At 37.8% G+C, this 16,223-nt stretch overlaps 1 protein-coding gene across 3 annotated transcripts in view; it reads right to left on the bottom strand.

Moving 5' to 3' along the window:
• The window catches only part of KCMF1 (potassium channel modulatory factor 1), a 54,072-nt gene that overhangs the window by 34,257 nt on the left and 3,592 nt on the right, over positions 1-16,223 (bottom strand). Inside the window, exon 2 of one of the 3 annotated variants that reach the window (XM_069776357.1) lies at positions 11,063-11,164. The exons of the other annotated variants lie outside the window; for them this stretch is intronic. The gene's annotated coding sequence lies outside the window, so the exon portion shown is untranslated. The remainder of the gene's footprint in view (positions 1-11,062; positions 11,165-16,223) is intronic. 3 annotated transcript variants of the gene reach the window in all.

Raw genomic sequence — 16,223 nt, 5'->3', positions numbered from 1 at the left:
CAAGACTGAAGATAGGAAAATATATGCCATTTGGTAACATTAAAAAGAGAAATGCCGAATGTTTCTCACTTTAATAGCCTCATCTCATAATGTAGACTACTGCCTGATTTCTAGAACAGAAAATTCTCTTCTTTCTGTGAAAATTTCACCAGAAATTCAGCCAAACCATAGAACTTTGATTTTTGTTTATTTTCCTCACATGTTTAGTAAAGCAGATTGTGAAAACAAACATCAAGGAGACCTACAACACAGAGCATACTCCATCACCCTGGCAGCTCCAAGTGCTGAACAGAAAATTCACACACCATACCCTTGAAGTAACTAAAAATGCTACATCCCCTCACACATCCTGTGTGCAACAGGGCTGAACATGCAGTATCTTCCTATAGCAGAGTGGAAGAAGCAGCAACCAGACTAGTATGTCTGCAAAAAGAACTAGCAGGATTAAAGCTGCAGGCAGAGATGATGTTGACTTGGAATTGGAAAGGGGGGAGGAAAGGGAGGGAATCAGGCCTACATTAGACCAGAAGGGCAAAGAGGCTTTTGTTTTCTGGACAGCACTCCTCCAGACTCTGGAGAGGCAGGAGGAAAAACAGGCACCCGAATCTTGTCATCTCCCTGTTGTCAACAAGTTTCACAAAGCCCACATGCACAGTGTCTGCTACTTGTCTAGAGCTGGTCTATTAAGAAAGAATGGAGTAGTACTGCTGGCCCAGCAAGTTCCAGCCTTGGTCCTAACACATGAGCATCAGTCAGCGTGCTACCAAAAGGACTTTTTCCATTTTTGCTTTCACACCCCAAGTTCTGGAAGTTACACACAGAACGGTTTCAGTCATCTAGGGCATCAGGACAAGCAATTAGTAAGCACTGCAAAACATGCCCAACACCATGCAGGAATCCTGCAGGAGAGATGGCTCCCCACAGCAACAGTTACCTGCCTTTCCCATGAAACTGTCCTTTTCTCTCTGGAATCCCCCAATTCATTCATTCGTCATCCCTTCCAATTCTGACACAGCAACAAGAATCTCCCACAGCTGACTGCCTCATACCTCTGTTCCAGATGTGCAATAAAATACATGGCTCTATTTCACCCTCAGAGCAGTCCATCCTGTGCACAGAGACAGTCAGGAAGGAGTGTCCCAGACACAAACTATTATCTGGCCAAGTAATTAAACTTATTATCTTAATGCCTATGTGTAAGGGATGAAATAGTTGTTCTAGTTAGCTTCATTCTGCTGCTTCCTAACTTGGATTTGTAACCTTTAAAAGTCAGTCCATCAATTTCTATTTGAGTACACAAATTATTTTAATAATTAGTACTAAAATCAGTCAAAGAACAAGACTGCCATTACAACCATTTATATTTCCCTAAAACACTATCAAAAATTCACTGAATACTGAAAAAGTCACTCAACATCTCTTCTCCAGATGCAACTTTGAAAGGAAGGCCACAATATCTAAATGTAACAAGTAGGGCTGTTTTTACTCCTTTGAAAAACATACTGAAACACTAACAAAAGTATTTGCAGTTCTTCAACACCTTAATAAAAAAATTCCTAAGTCACCTCACTTCAGTATTTACTACTTTCACAGGCAGGTTCTATGTATCTCATGTATACATCATACTGCCCAGTAGATGGCATCCCACGACACCAAAGACATTTATACAGCAGGTCCAAGAACAACTTTGCCACCATCAATGCAAATATAAACACCAAGTGAACATTTTAATTTTTTAAAAATAGATAACAGAAACACTGGTGGTTTCACTACACCTTAGCTGAAACTGGCTGAAAGAGGGAAGTTGTTTTCTTACAACCCCAGATGGATGACATAACAGCCAACTAGTAAACCCTCTGCAAGCAACTTTCTTTTAAATATTATCTTCTCAAAAAAATTCCAGCCAAACAATATTGATGGGATTTTAATTTATTGATCACTGTCCAGATATCATTGCCCAAGTACCAAATCACTGAAAAAGAGACAGTACACAAATACATCTGTAAGATGAGGTTTAAATATTGCTCACGTACTCCAACCTTAAACAGGCCAAAACAGGTTCTGTACAAGCACACACATAGAATCTCAATCGATTCTTGCCAATATTAAGCATATATTCTCTCTACACAATAAAAATCACTTTCTTTGTAAAGATTTTACACACAAATCCACAGATTCTTCCATCTCTATAGATATACTGCTCGGACACCACACATATAAACCAGGAACTGCTCTAGAGGCTTCTGAAAACTCTGGACTTACTATCTAGACATCATTTTATCAAGAATCACTATAGAGCCTATGATGCAAAAAACCCCAACTTTCCTGACAACCTAGGTAGAATACCTTCCAATCTTCTGTAGTAGAGAACAAACTTGTCTACATTCAAGAAAGGACAGACAAAATAATGCACATCCCTGTGCCGAAATACAGAAAGCAAGCAGATGCGTAAGAAGGATTTTAACAAGTTCACAGGAGTCCTGCGAAACTCCTTCAGATAAGATGAGAAAGCAGCTACAGGAGACCAATTTTCAAAACACATTTTTTAACTAGCCTACCCTGTTTCTAAGGAATTTCGTTTAGCAAAATATAAATCCACTGTTACTGAAGACAGCTATTATGTTTGAAACCTCCTAGAAGAGTATTGCTATGCCTTCTATTTTCTGTTTTATCACTTTCACAATTTACTGCAAACACCACAAAACAAACAGATATATTAGCCCCCAAAAAAGCATATTAAATACTGACAATCTAAATAGTGTTTTCTAGGCTTCATATCCCGATCACACTCTTCACTAATTGTTCCTTAAGTTCAGAGAAAACTAGGTTACACTTTTAAATCCTGGCCTCCTACAGCACAAAGATGTTTTCATTCAGAGTACCACAGACTTCTAAATTTTCAACAAAGAATGTCAAGTATCTTCTCTGAATAGAGAATTACATTTAACATATTTAAACATTTAAAAACCAGCAGAATTCTTAACCTGTCATGAGAACTGATTTAGTGAACGGTTTTCCCAGACTTGTTTAAGACATTTAAAGTATAACTAGAAATGGTGTACATTGCAAGGATTTTTGATCAAGCAGATATGGATTTCTAATTTAATATTTGATACTCTGTCTCACATGTCTCTTATAAATCAATTAATATAATTTAATTTGACCATCAAAACCATCACAACATGAAAGCCTGCTAGAGTACTGTAAACACATTAAAATTAAACAAATCGCAACACATTTATCAGAGTGCAAAAAGTTTGTAATGTGGCAGCAAAGGGCACTGGCACCAGTCACGATCTTACTTAACAACTCTGTTAATCTGGAAAATGGCAAACAGCATGTGAATTCTATTAACAGAAAAATACTTAAATTGAGGAAGCTGTAAACAGTGCCAGGGCAAGAAAATAACTTTAACAGCACTGGGGTAAATCCTGTATCTAGTAAAACCAATGGCAAAGTTTCTCATTTAATAGGACAGAAACAAGTTCCTGAGTTTCTTTCAGGATTAAAGAGAAAACAAAAAGATGCAGCCCAGGCAAACACCAACTGAAAGAGAATTGGGCTGGTGGGAAGAACATCACACAAAAATGAGTTTTGTAGGTGTAAGAAACATGAAGAAACATTGAGAAAATAAATTAAACAGAAGAACTGGTGCTTCTCTGTTGAGCCCTGCAAGAATTAAGATGTAGTCTTCTCAGAAAATAAACCTTTGCTTATTTTGATTGAGTGTGTTATTTAATAAAAGTAACAAAAAAAAGGAAAACCAAACAAGGTGAACAAGACATGTCCAGTCAGGCACGGGAAAGAACTGAGTAGTACAGCTCAACAGAGTAGAAGTTAAAGTGCTTGAAGACTCAACAGTCTTCACTCCTTTTTCTATGAGCCACTGTTTCAGGCAGATAAGGGAAAAACATCATAACATACCCGGCAGAGGCAAAATTCATCAGTTTTTCCTTGTAAACTCTTACCTTTGTAAAAAGCTTAGCAGAAACTAAGTATTCTATTTAGGTACACCCTATGCATAGCTCTGGTGTCTGGAATACACACTCAGCTTTACCTCCTTTTGCACTGTCACACTCACTCCCGACCCTCTTAGACTTAAAACATTCCCCAAACAGGCAAATGCAGCAAGCTTTTCTCCCCTGCAGCACAGAGAAGAGGTTGATTTAACACAGGCAGCAATGCAGGAACCAGGCAGCACAGGCTGGGCAACCAGAGAGGTAGAAGAGAAAGACAAAGTTTTCATGAAGCAAATGTTCCAGCTCTTGCAGTAATGCCTTGTGATTGTCTCACAGTATGAGACTCATGTCTCACGACAGCCAAGACTTACAGTAAAGACTTGCACAAGGTGGTCTGGAAATATACAGAATTTTCACGTCAGGAAAACACATCCAGAAAGCAGCTGAGAGAGGGAGGGAAAGAAGAAGTGGTTCTCCTCTTCATTAAAGAAACCAGCGATGTCCAATACACAGCTGGCAGCCGTACCTAGATTTCTCCCTGTCACCCAACTAAGTTTACAGACAGGAGCACAAGAACATTTTCAAACTTACAGCCTACTTTCAAAATCACCATTCTGAATGGCACCACAATGGCATAAAAGAAATTTATCCTTCCTGAACACCACAAGAGGTCTAGGAACTTGTAAAAATACTTGAGTTTCTCTGAACTCAAGACAACAATAACAAAAATTTATTTAAACAATGGCAACAGGAGGTTAAAAACCTACAGTATATTCATTTAAGTAATAGTAGTGTTCTACCCTGGGCTTTCTCAGGCATTTTGTGTACTATGAACATAAACAGACTGCCTTGGCAAACACTATTACTCCCACTCTTTGTTACGGCGAACAGATTCTCAAGCTGGTAACATGCCTGCAGAAGCTACAATTGCTTATGATGTGAAAGCTACACAAGAAAAGTGCTGTGGGAAATGCAGTAACCTAAAGCAAAAAAGGTTTCATGCCTATTTCGGTCTGGCTTTGAGTTTGTTCCATTCCTCTCCCCTTCCTTCGGATTCTCCATGGCACATACTTCTTTGCTAATATGTTCCCTGGATTGGCAACCCAGCCATTTGCCAGCCATACCAAATGCCTACCTTTCTTTCTTTCATTAGGAAGAGTTTCATTTAGCTTTATTACTTGTAGTTTCTTTTTTCTTCTCCTCTTACACCACATAGGCATAAAGAACCAAAGACTATCAGAACACTACCTTCTGAACACTTCCCTGACAGTCTCATCCCTCCTTTACACATCTACCCAACTTACTTTTCAGATTAATTTACTAACCACTCTATTTGAAAATGATGAGATAGTTTTCCTAAATAGCTTTCAATCTATCACTAAGCTCTAACAGCCATTACTGGTTTACAGATCACAGTTAATAAGTTTTTTTCACTGTAATTAGCTCAATCTCTTAAAACTCTTTTTATTTAAGAACTGCTTTAAAAAAATATTTCTGTTCAAACCTGTCCTCAAAGTAAACCTGATTCTCTGGAAAACCCCTACAAAACTTGATTTTCAATCCAACACACTAAAAAGGAAAGCATCACTTGGGACAAGTATGAAAAATTTTAAGTCTGTCAAACCAGATAACAAGGGATCAATTTACTGTAAAAACATGAAAAACAAGTTCATCAGCTTCACTATTATTCTGCCATAAAATCCCAATCATATTAAGAAATTTCAGGACAGGAAGGGAGAGTTCATTTTTATTCCTAGAACTGAAAGCAGCCACCTACAATTTCAAAGAGAAAAAACAATCTCTATTTTTATCTGTACAGAAACTAAAGATACATTAAGGTCACTGTTTAGAGCACCTATTTTCAACTGGAGGGGGAAACAACAACTCTGAACAAAACAATCACTGTGGTTTCAGTATAGCTGTTTTGTTGCAGGTATAAACACTAAAAGGCAGAATAAAGACAAAAAAATGGGATTTTTGTTCTATCCTGCCAAAAGTCAGATCTCTCAAATCCTCACGTTAAATTTTAATGAAGCAAATTGCCAAGCACTCTAACTTGGACCACAAGAGTCAGACAGGTATCACAATTCCCATCACCTTGCTTCAGAAAAAAGCCTTCTGCAGTCCTTCATCCTTACTCTGCATAGCAGAGTCATTCAGCCTCGCTCTCGAACAAGACATTCAGAATTAAACAATGTCAAAAACATTTGGAAAACTGCATGTGCACAAAGGATCAACAGCCAGATGGAAACAGTCTGAAACTTACAGTTGCAGAGGAATACTTAGTACAGGAACCTAATTTAATGACTGAACTACAAAAAAAAAATCTTATTTCCCAGAGAGTTCTAAAAATTTGGAAATTGAGCTTTAACAAAAAAAGATGCTTTTTAAAATGAAAATAACAGACAGCAATTTATAGACATGTTTTTCTTTATTTGGTGAACTACAAGAATAAAGCAGGTGCCTAATAATACAGCATTTTATCAAAACAGACAAAACATACCTCACTTCATAATTTAAGAAACAAGGAGAGGGAGCATCAAACCCCATTAGGTCTCACTACTACATAGGTGTCATGCTGCAGTTGCAAAATGCACAGAACAGGATTTTAAGGATAAGAGAAAAATCAACTGTACAAACAAATCTGATAAATCTTCATTGAAAGAAGTTTTTACATGATCTGCCTATTGGAAAATAATTGAGTGCTATAATATAAAGATACTACTGAAAAAACCCCCAGATAATGAAGCTGGGGGAGAGACCAGAGATTTTCACTGTTTTACCTCATGCATCTTGGAAGGACAGACATAGTGCATTCATAACATTGAAAACCACAACTTTTTCTTTATGTTTTCAGACTAACTTATAAGCTCTGTTCTCCATTTCTACTGGACTCTGCTTGAATTCCACACAGAAAGGTAGTTTTCGTCCACTAAACTGCTCAGCTATTTCAAGTTCTCAGATGTTTATGATCAAAAACACTCACTGTCATACTTGTATATTCTGTAGTTAGTACCTTCTTCAAACATAAATTTTTTTTAAGACTGCCTTACTGTACACCATGTTGGATTCTAAAGTTTTATTTGGGAACATGTCAAACATGCAACCAGTTTTACCATCAAAAGAGCACACAGTGTTCTAGTCTACAGATACCCATAACTGAAGTTGGGTATAAGCGTGAAACTCTATCCATTTACCTTGGCAGTCTTCAAGGTGGTGTCACTGGGGAGCAGGGACGAAGAGAGACCTTCAGCCCGTTCAGCAGAACAGCATGTCCACATTCCTGGTACAACTTTAAGCCAACTGTCATTTTAACAGGTTTTCTGAACTCTCTATCAACTGTTACAACACATCAGGTCCTACAGGAAACAGTAAGCATTAACTACTTTCCTTCCAGACTCTTCCGCATGTGCGACAGCTGGCAGCTACCTTATTTTACTGACACACCTCTTAGCAGAGCAATAAAACTCAGAAGCAATTCAGCGCCTCTTGCCTTCCCAAAGTTTACAATTCTACATTAATTTTTCAGAAAGAAAGAGATATGACACTGCATCTGAAATACTGTCCACATAAAATATAGAGTTTTGAAGCTTTCTGGGGATTTGCAGACATCTTTCAGTACAGGCAACAGACCCAAACACAGCAACTTGGAGCCTACAGTACAGCCAATAGTGAGTCCATTTTTCTTGTGTACAATTAGAAGATGCCTTACAATTGCCGCAGGAAGAAAACAAAAGGATTCACAATCCTGTTACTTACAAGCAGCTTCTTTAGTCTTCTTTACCCCTAAGGTCTGCTTCGACTTGAATATAGGTCATCAGATCATTCAAACTATTTCCTCTGTAGTTTCTCATTTCTGAGAGACATTCCTCAGAGTCCCAGCAGCTTCTCTACAGTTCCTGGATTAATTGGAAGAAACTGCAGTATGGACCTTCACAATTGCTATGCACTGCCAAGATCTCCAAATGCTTAGCACTATGAAAGAGCATGCACGCAGTGCCATCTTACAGATTAGGGACATTTAGTGCAATGTCATATTACACAAGCTAAGAAAGTGTCTCATTTCTTCAAAAGCATTAATTTGTGAGTAAGAACATTACAAGAAAGGAAGAATAGGTTTGGAAGAAGCTCAACACAAAGTTTAATGCAAGCACTATGAACAGTATTCATCAGCTGCTGACATGAAATATTTGCTCTGAAAAAATACATCATTGTATTCCTCAAAGCTACAGAGTCTGGAGTTCTGCACCTCAATTATCACCCCAAAGTACTTTATTCATGGCTGGATAGCTGTACTCTGGCATGTAATTCTCAACAATCTGCTCCTTCAGCTTTCTGGTCACTTTCAGAACATGGTTTAGTGGGCATGGTTGGTGGCCAGACTCGATGATCTTGAAGGTCTTCTCCAACCTAAATGATTCTATGATCCCTTGAATTCCTAATGCTTCCAGGAACAAAATATTAAGTGAGCTTTGACATATGAGAATGACACCTCTCAGTAGCTGGATCCAATACTTAAGAGCTGGATAACATCATAGACTACAAAACAACCCCAAAACCTATTAAAATCCTCCATTTATTTTTTTTTAATGTGACATCATCAGTTAAACTTGAGAATTTGCTTCCTGCAGATCCTCTGCTTCTAAATAAACTTCAGACAGCAGTTTGGAATAACACAAGAATGTTATCAATAGCAAACTCTACAACTACAAGTTTGACTAATAATAGTCAATTATTCTAAGGAATCCTCACTTTTAAAGCCACTCTTCTGTAGCAAAATCTCAAGCTCTTTTCTCAGCTCCTCACAAAAGTCTTCCAGAATAAGGAACACTTGGTATGTTCTCAGATCCTGCCTGGCAATTCACAGGCCTTACGCCAAAACAACCTTGGAGAAGATACTGGCAGATCATAGATCACAGCATCCATTCTTTCTGCATTCAGGAGGGCAACTAGGTTTATTCACCTTCGCAGTTTTCCAAAACTGAATATAACCAAGGGAGAAGAGAACTGGGAAATCTATCTGACCTCCTCCTTAGTCAAGACACTCTGCACAGTTTCTACTCCATTTCTTAAATCTGTAAGGCATCTAATTAGTATAATTAACGAATACAAGTCTAAACAATTTTAAAAAATTGGTCATGCTTTACAGCAGAAGTAACCAACTTCCAGCTGGAGATTAAACTACACTTACTGATAATTTCATTTTATCAGAACCATACAAACGATAGCAGGGGACAGGTATGGAATAAGATCATATGAGCTATCTTACGCACATCTCTACAGCTTACTTTTGCAAAGCTTAGTCTTTCTTCAAGGGCATCCTAAATTCTCTTTCCCAATCCTACCTCACTTTCCACAGCTAGGTTTAGGGAGAGAGTCTACTCTGGACTAACAATAATTCAGGTGCTGAAGTTAGTGGCCTTATTCACTTTCGGAAAGTAAAGAGAAAGTCAGAAGAAACTTTAGAAACTGCAGTGGTAGGACTATGTCTGTCCAGTTGCAACCTATGTTCCACCGCTACTACTCTTGGTGAAGCTGCTCTCACAGATCCAATTTCATCTGTGAACCACAAGGTGCTTCTCCTGACAGAAATTTTCCACTTGCAGAGACAATCCACACCTCAGTTTGCATACTGATATATACATAATATCTGTACACTAAACACCGTTTGTGTTAGGCACATCTCATTGTTACTGCCTACATTAAAAACATATGCGAATATTTGCAATAATTAAAGCATTTACTTTCTTGACATGAAAGCAAGGTGATAGTATCCTGAGCACAGACAAACCTTTGTGCCCAAACCACAGACTTCTTCAGTCAATTTCATTCTAACTATCTCAAAAGAAAGACCAAACAACAAAGGTTTATAGTCAGACTCCCAGCAGTTTCAGATTCACTCCAGGTGAACACCGATTTCTAAGCATATACAGCTAATACACACACAAACTGCTAAGTTATGCAAAAAATGTATTACCAGTAAAACTGAATGTTGTTTCTTACTAGAATTATTTATTTGGAAGTAAAGACAGAAGTTACCGACAATCACACAAGAAGTCCTTACATGACTGTATCCTAATGCATTTCTGACCTTGAAAATCTTGTATGATCTATTGCTGCTGGAGCTAGGATACTTGAGATAGGTATCCACACATATCACTTATTTAACAGCTCACAGCACTGCTCTCCAACCACCCACCTCCAGGATGCCTCCATTCAGCCTCCAAGTAATTCTAATGTTGTTCTACGCACATGCCCAGGTGTTTGCTTCCAGAAGCTGCCATGAAGTTCCTGCCATCCTATCAGGCACCTGGAGAGCAACTCTGTTGGTCTGCAGAGGAGCAGGATTTGTTTAGAAATTGGTTTAAAATTACAACCTGAATATGAATATCGATATTCTCAAACCACTTTATCCCATCTGTCACACTAATTCACACTAATTTCTACACTAACTGTTTATGTATAAAGACTTTATCCCATCCTTTCAATTTTTTTAGGGTAAACGCAGTCTAAGAGAGCTGGCCAATAGTAATTGCCTTCAGCCAAAAATACTGGCTGCTTTAATATCAGTAAGCTAACAGAAGTCAGACCTTACATATCCTTTAACACTAGGAATCAAGTGTTACTGAATAGTTTTGTAAACAGTGACTCTCCTGAACAAATAATTAAAGAATTAATCAGTCATAACCTAGACTAGTAAGTAAAATCTTCAATACTAAAGCCACCTTGTCTCATCTAACAAAACCAAAACACAAATCTATCTCTGTAACAGGTCAGAGAAACCACTGCCTGAAAACATTTTCAGCAACAGCTGTTTTCTGAAATAAGCGAGGGCTAGTTGTGCTACCAAGAAATAACAGAGCTTTTCTTTTCAAAACGGCTTACAGGGGCAGGCATTAAACTTCTATTGCACTTGAACCCAATATGGGTCTACAGTTTCCCCAGGTGTTTTTGAAAATCCCACCCTAGAGCTCTCTAAGGAGGAAAGTAGGAGAGGAAAAGCACAGTAAAGGGAAGGAAGAACAACGACAAGGAAGGAAGAGGGTGAAAGATAGGAGATCAAAGACAAAAAGAAGGAAAGCAAAGAAGATAATTTATCCTACCAGAGACAGCACCTCTTGTCAGTCAAGACAAGAAACATTGCCTCCCAAAAAGAATCTGGCACCAGGAAGTGGCAGAGGTCATGGGGGAAGACCAAATCTGACCTGAGGTAAGAAAAAAAAATGGAATTATGATTATTTTTTTTTAACCTTTGTCTGTTGCTTCATCTTACTTGTGCAATGTATTTTAAAAAAAACCATTTTTTTTTTAATTAATGTCTTTCTTCAGCTGGATTTTGATAGTGATGACAGCGGGATGATCCAGATCAAATATGGAACAGGATCAATAGTATTTTAATAAAAATGTGAAAATCTATGTAAATACTGAAATTAAAACAAATTTAAAATACTATAGCGAAGCTGTATGAAATGATAGCTGTAAACAGTATATGCCACTGAAATGTCCCAATGAGTCAAAAATTTGGAAGAATGCACTTGCATCTATAAAACTTACTGCAGTGGAGTACAAAACCACTAATTCCTATCTTTAGGAGACTTTCCCGAGTGTCTTCTGGCAAGACATAAAATCTCTACCTTATCTCCCACGTGCAAATGGGAGAGACATCATGGTCTCCTGTGTCCAGGTTCCCTGTTTAATTGTAACAAAAAAGCTCTACCCAGGTCTCCAATTGAAAATGGGCTAACTTTTAGATAAAGTCTCCTAGAAGATCCAGATAAAGCAATCACAACAGATAGAATTAACATATTCATGAAATTCACTGCAGAGCCACAAATGGGCAATGAAAAGAGGAATTCTTGTACAAAGGCATATCACAGACTAAGCCTAAAAAAAATTTAAATATTTTAACATTAAAAATTATTTAAAAATCCATCAAACAAATCCATCCTCCCCCTAACACTCATTCAAACTACATTCTCAAAACAAACCTGGGGGTGGGGGAGTGGAATTTCCAAGTATGTTGGAGGCTCCAGTAACTTCTATCTGTACATTAAAATTAATTCCAAACTAGAACCAATGACTTCAAGTGGCAGAAATCAAGCCATCACCTGCATACACCTTTGAAATACAATTCTGAGACCTATGGATGAAGATCAGTTAGGTGAGTGATAAAAATCATATTAAAGCTGAAGACAATTCTATGATGATGCCCCACAATTTTCATTTGGTACTAACCTCACTTACCAACTTTGTAAATGTCAATAAGCCAAATAAAACTTTTTAAATAGCTCTAAACTGAAACCTTGGGTTTACATACACATTCTGAAACAGTGGAACTAATGAGTTTGTCTCTGTGCTCCACACTGAATTCAAAATGCTCTTACTTCATTGTATCAAAATTAATTGTAATAATGCTATGCAGACATAAAAATGTGGATAACCATAAGGATCATATGTGCAAAAAATTATAGGAGTAAGTTCAAAACAGGTGTTCAGGTGATGCTTCAGAGAAAGGTGTAGGAACCAAACGGGACGTAAGATTTGAGATACTCAACTGCCGCATTCAAATCTGAAATAGTTGAGAGACCTGGAATATAAAGTGTAAGATAAAATCCAAAGCTTTAATTGTTTAATCTGGGTACTAGGTAGCCTCAAGACCCTTCAGTGAAAAAATCCTCCACAATATCATTAGATACTGTATGAAAAAGCACTTAAGCTTTAATCACCCCCTTCGATTAATGAAATATCCTCTTGTATTCAGAAAAGGAGATTACAGACTCTTGCATAGATGATGCCTTTCTTTCAGATTCCCTCTCCATATCAGCCTCAGGTAAATACCTTTTCAATTTCCACCCATGCAGTAATTCCCCCTCACATGTGTCCTGAGTCACTAACAGCACAGCTGCTCACAGTGCCTTATAATGCTGTTTCTGTATGGGTAAGCAACATTGCTGCCTATAGTTAAGCTTGTATATACCTCTTCTCCATTATGACTGCATTTTCAGTACCTGCAGGTACCAAATCCACTCATCTGCTCTAATCCTGTAGAGGGAAGAATGCATTAGATGTGGAAGATTTAGCCCAAGTGATTCCAAGAAAAAAAAACAAAACAACCAAACATGAAAACTCCCAACTTTGCTCTTATTAAAATATATGCATCCTACTATCAATCAATTACCAGAATCCATAGGAAATGCAATCTAACACAGTTGTATTCCTTTCTACAAAAAAAATACCACCTCACTCAGTGCACCAGGGCATACAGTGTTCAGTAAACAAAAAGTCTATTTGTTTTATCATCACTGGTCAGTCTGAGCCTTTATGTATCACACACTGAAAAATTTGCATTGACTATGGATTTCTGCACTGCCTTTTCCCGGCAAGCATTCCTCTGTAGCATTTCAGTGTAGCACAAATATCAATTAACTAACTTTGAGAGCACTTCTAAGCAGTATTTTCCTTCTCTTGAAATAGAGGTAAACCAAGACATGTAAAGATTAAAACTGCAAGTCCACTGCATCCAGCTGCCCAATCTGAGATGCCAAAGGATGGATTTTTCAGAATCTTTGATTTTCTAGAGTTAAGTGTTTTTCAAAGCTTATCGCTCAGTTACTACAGTTGCAGTCATGAATGCTCAGATCCCCAAATCCCAAATCAGGCCTTCATAACATAAGGAGCAAACAGCTAACAACCACCTGTGAATTCCTGCTGAAGTGATTTGCCTAGTAGTCCACATAACTCTGGAGCAGAGGACCCTCTGCAGGAGGGTCGATCCAGCTTTCCACAACAAAACTCCACTGTCAACACCTCGACCATCCTTTCTTCCTGTAATGCCGCCTACGTGCTCATTTGCTGTACAGTCCCACAGAACAGGGGTCTAACACACAAAACCTTCCTGCACACCACACCCTAAGAGAGGCAGGGGTGATACAGAATAGATAATACGCAGCTGTGTAATTACACAATGCAGATACTCAAGGAAGGTTGAATTAGTGTTGTCTGTGCAACCAAATTCTGGCACATCCCAACTCCTGAGCACTGTTCTTCCAATCTGCTGCTTTGTCCAGCAGTTTCTTGAATATAGTTAACACTTTTTATATGTCACTATTCAGGTTTTTTTATTCCTCAACAGTAACTGAAGCAACAACAAAGACACACCTATGAACAGTGACACCCACAACTCTTCCTCAAATGTTATCAGCAATGTAAACATGCAAAGATACTTGAAAAGCTTTCTTTGTTTTATTTAATGTGTACGAATTTTATTTGTGCAGTACCGCTCAAGCAACTTGCATGGCTCTCTTCCCCTGATCCCTTCTAGTCACCACTAGTTCAGACAAACATTTGGAAGAGTTATATCACCACTGTCTTCTCTTTTCACCCCCAGCCAATAATGCTAAAAGTATCACAGTTCCATCCCAGTTTTTCTGCTTAAGATACTGGCTATTGACCTTTCAACACTAATCATTTAAACCTAATCTTTTTCTCCTGTTTCCCAAAGAATATTTGATCCATGGCATTACTACTACTCACAAACCTGAGAGAAAAAATGGTCTCTCTTTACACGTTTTTGGAGGACCTTGTTCACAGACTCTGCAGGGAGAGCAGCATATTGGTTCACACACAGTGTATTTCCCAAATCATCAGAGCCAGAAACCTTTTTTTTAAATGAAAACCTAGCTTCCTCAAAACCAGCACGTATCTTGCCAGTTAAAATATCACTGATGTGTCCAGCTCCTTTTATTATTAAATGATTCAGTTTCTTACTGAAAGCAAAGTTTAATAATAAAGCAAATTACTGTGTTCCAGTGTTTCTAATCACATTTGCAGCTGTTTACATTTAACAGGAATATTTTTTGTCCTAAACACAGCTCTCACTAGTTAAATTATCACACTCACTTTCAGATACTGCACAACACCTGTAATTACATGCATTAATATGCTACCATAGGGTAAAACTAACAACAGTATGAAATACTTTCACATACATAGTTAGAAAACGCTTTGTCAGATTCCAGTATTAGTGCAATTCAAAAAACCTCATTGTTTTACATTACACGTCCAACTTTATCTGGATTTATTTTCTACAAAACAGATCTAAATAACAGCAACATATGAAAAAATTTGTGATTATTCTGCATTGTGGAATAGAAAAATTCCACATTGGGAGAAGATGTAAGCAAAATATTAAAATGCATCAGAAGGCAGAAAGTTATAACTGGTGTCACAGATGCATATTTCATTATTAAATGCAATACTTCACCACAACAGTATTTTGAGTACTTTGTATGAAAAATATGTATTCTTGTTACCTCAACTAAGAGCTTTACATGCAAAAATAGATTAATTCTACATTTAGTGGCAATTCTACAACTGACACTGCATGAAATATTAAAAGTTACACATCAACTGCTAAGTGTTATTTATCTTGAGAGGAGTTTGTAGTACCCTTCCACAGCTCAAGTATGACACAGCTCTTGCATAATTATGATGGGCAGAAACTACTGTTGCTTTTAATATTTTCAAAAATTTTGTTATGGATAAAGTTTTATGTTTTGTATGATGATAATACAGAAAATGTCAACAGCCCAGGCACCCAAGCTGTTCACTGTACAGCTAGAAGACTGGAGCTAACACTACCCTTACATTAGCTGTTTTCAAGCGCTTGGTCTGTATTCAAGTGTAACTCTAGGATTTCTTGAATTTCAAAGACCAAGTTCTGTGCATTTGTTTTTAAGATGTGCTTATTTACCCTTCTATTACAAAGAAGCACTTGATTTAAAGATCTCTATGCAAGACATTTATACATACACACACACAAAAAAGGAGCACTGAGACTCCAGCTCCCTCAAATACAAGGAGCTTGAAGCTAGCAGAGAACATTTGGAAACTCATGGTCCTGACAGTCACTGCTCTCCCTTCCTAGGTTTGTTACCACCATCCATTCACAACTTTACTTCACATGGGACTAGGATTAACTGCAGAGCTTTGCTGATTCATAAGAAATGCTGACAAATGGGCACCCTCAAAAACAACCACCACTTGCATTGCTGCTAGCTCTTTAAAGCTTAAAGAATACATCCCTTAGCAAAAATTAGAAACAATGTATGGAACTGAGGCTGGGAGTGTGGTGCAGAGTGTGAGAGACAGAGAAAGCCAGGCCCTTGTATGATCAGTAATGCTGCAGCAACCCAGTTTCACAAATGAAGTTGCAAAAAATGGTCTTCTAATGATATTACTGGAAGTTGTGATTCTCTATTTTTC

This window comes from Haliaeetus albicilla, chromosome Z, assembly GCF_947461875.1.
Source record: "Haliaeetus albicilla chromosome Z, bHalAlb1.1, whole genome shotgun sequence".
Classification (NCBI taxonomy): Eukaryota; Metazoa; Chordata; class Aves; order Accipitriformes; family Accipitridae; genus Haliaeetus; species Haliaeetus albicilla.
This window is presented reverse-complemented; position numbering and strand designations above follow the sequence as displayed.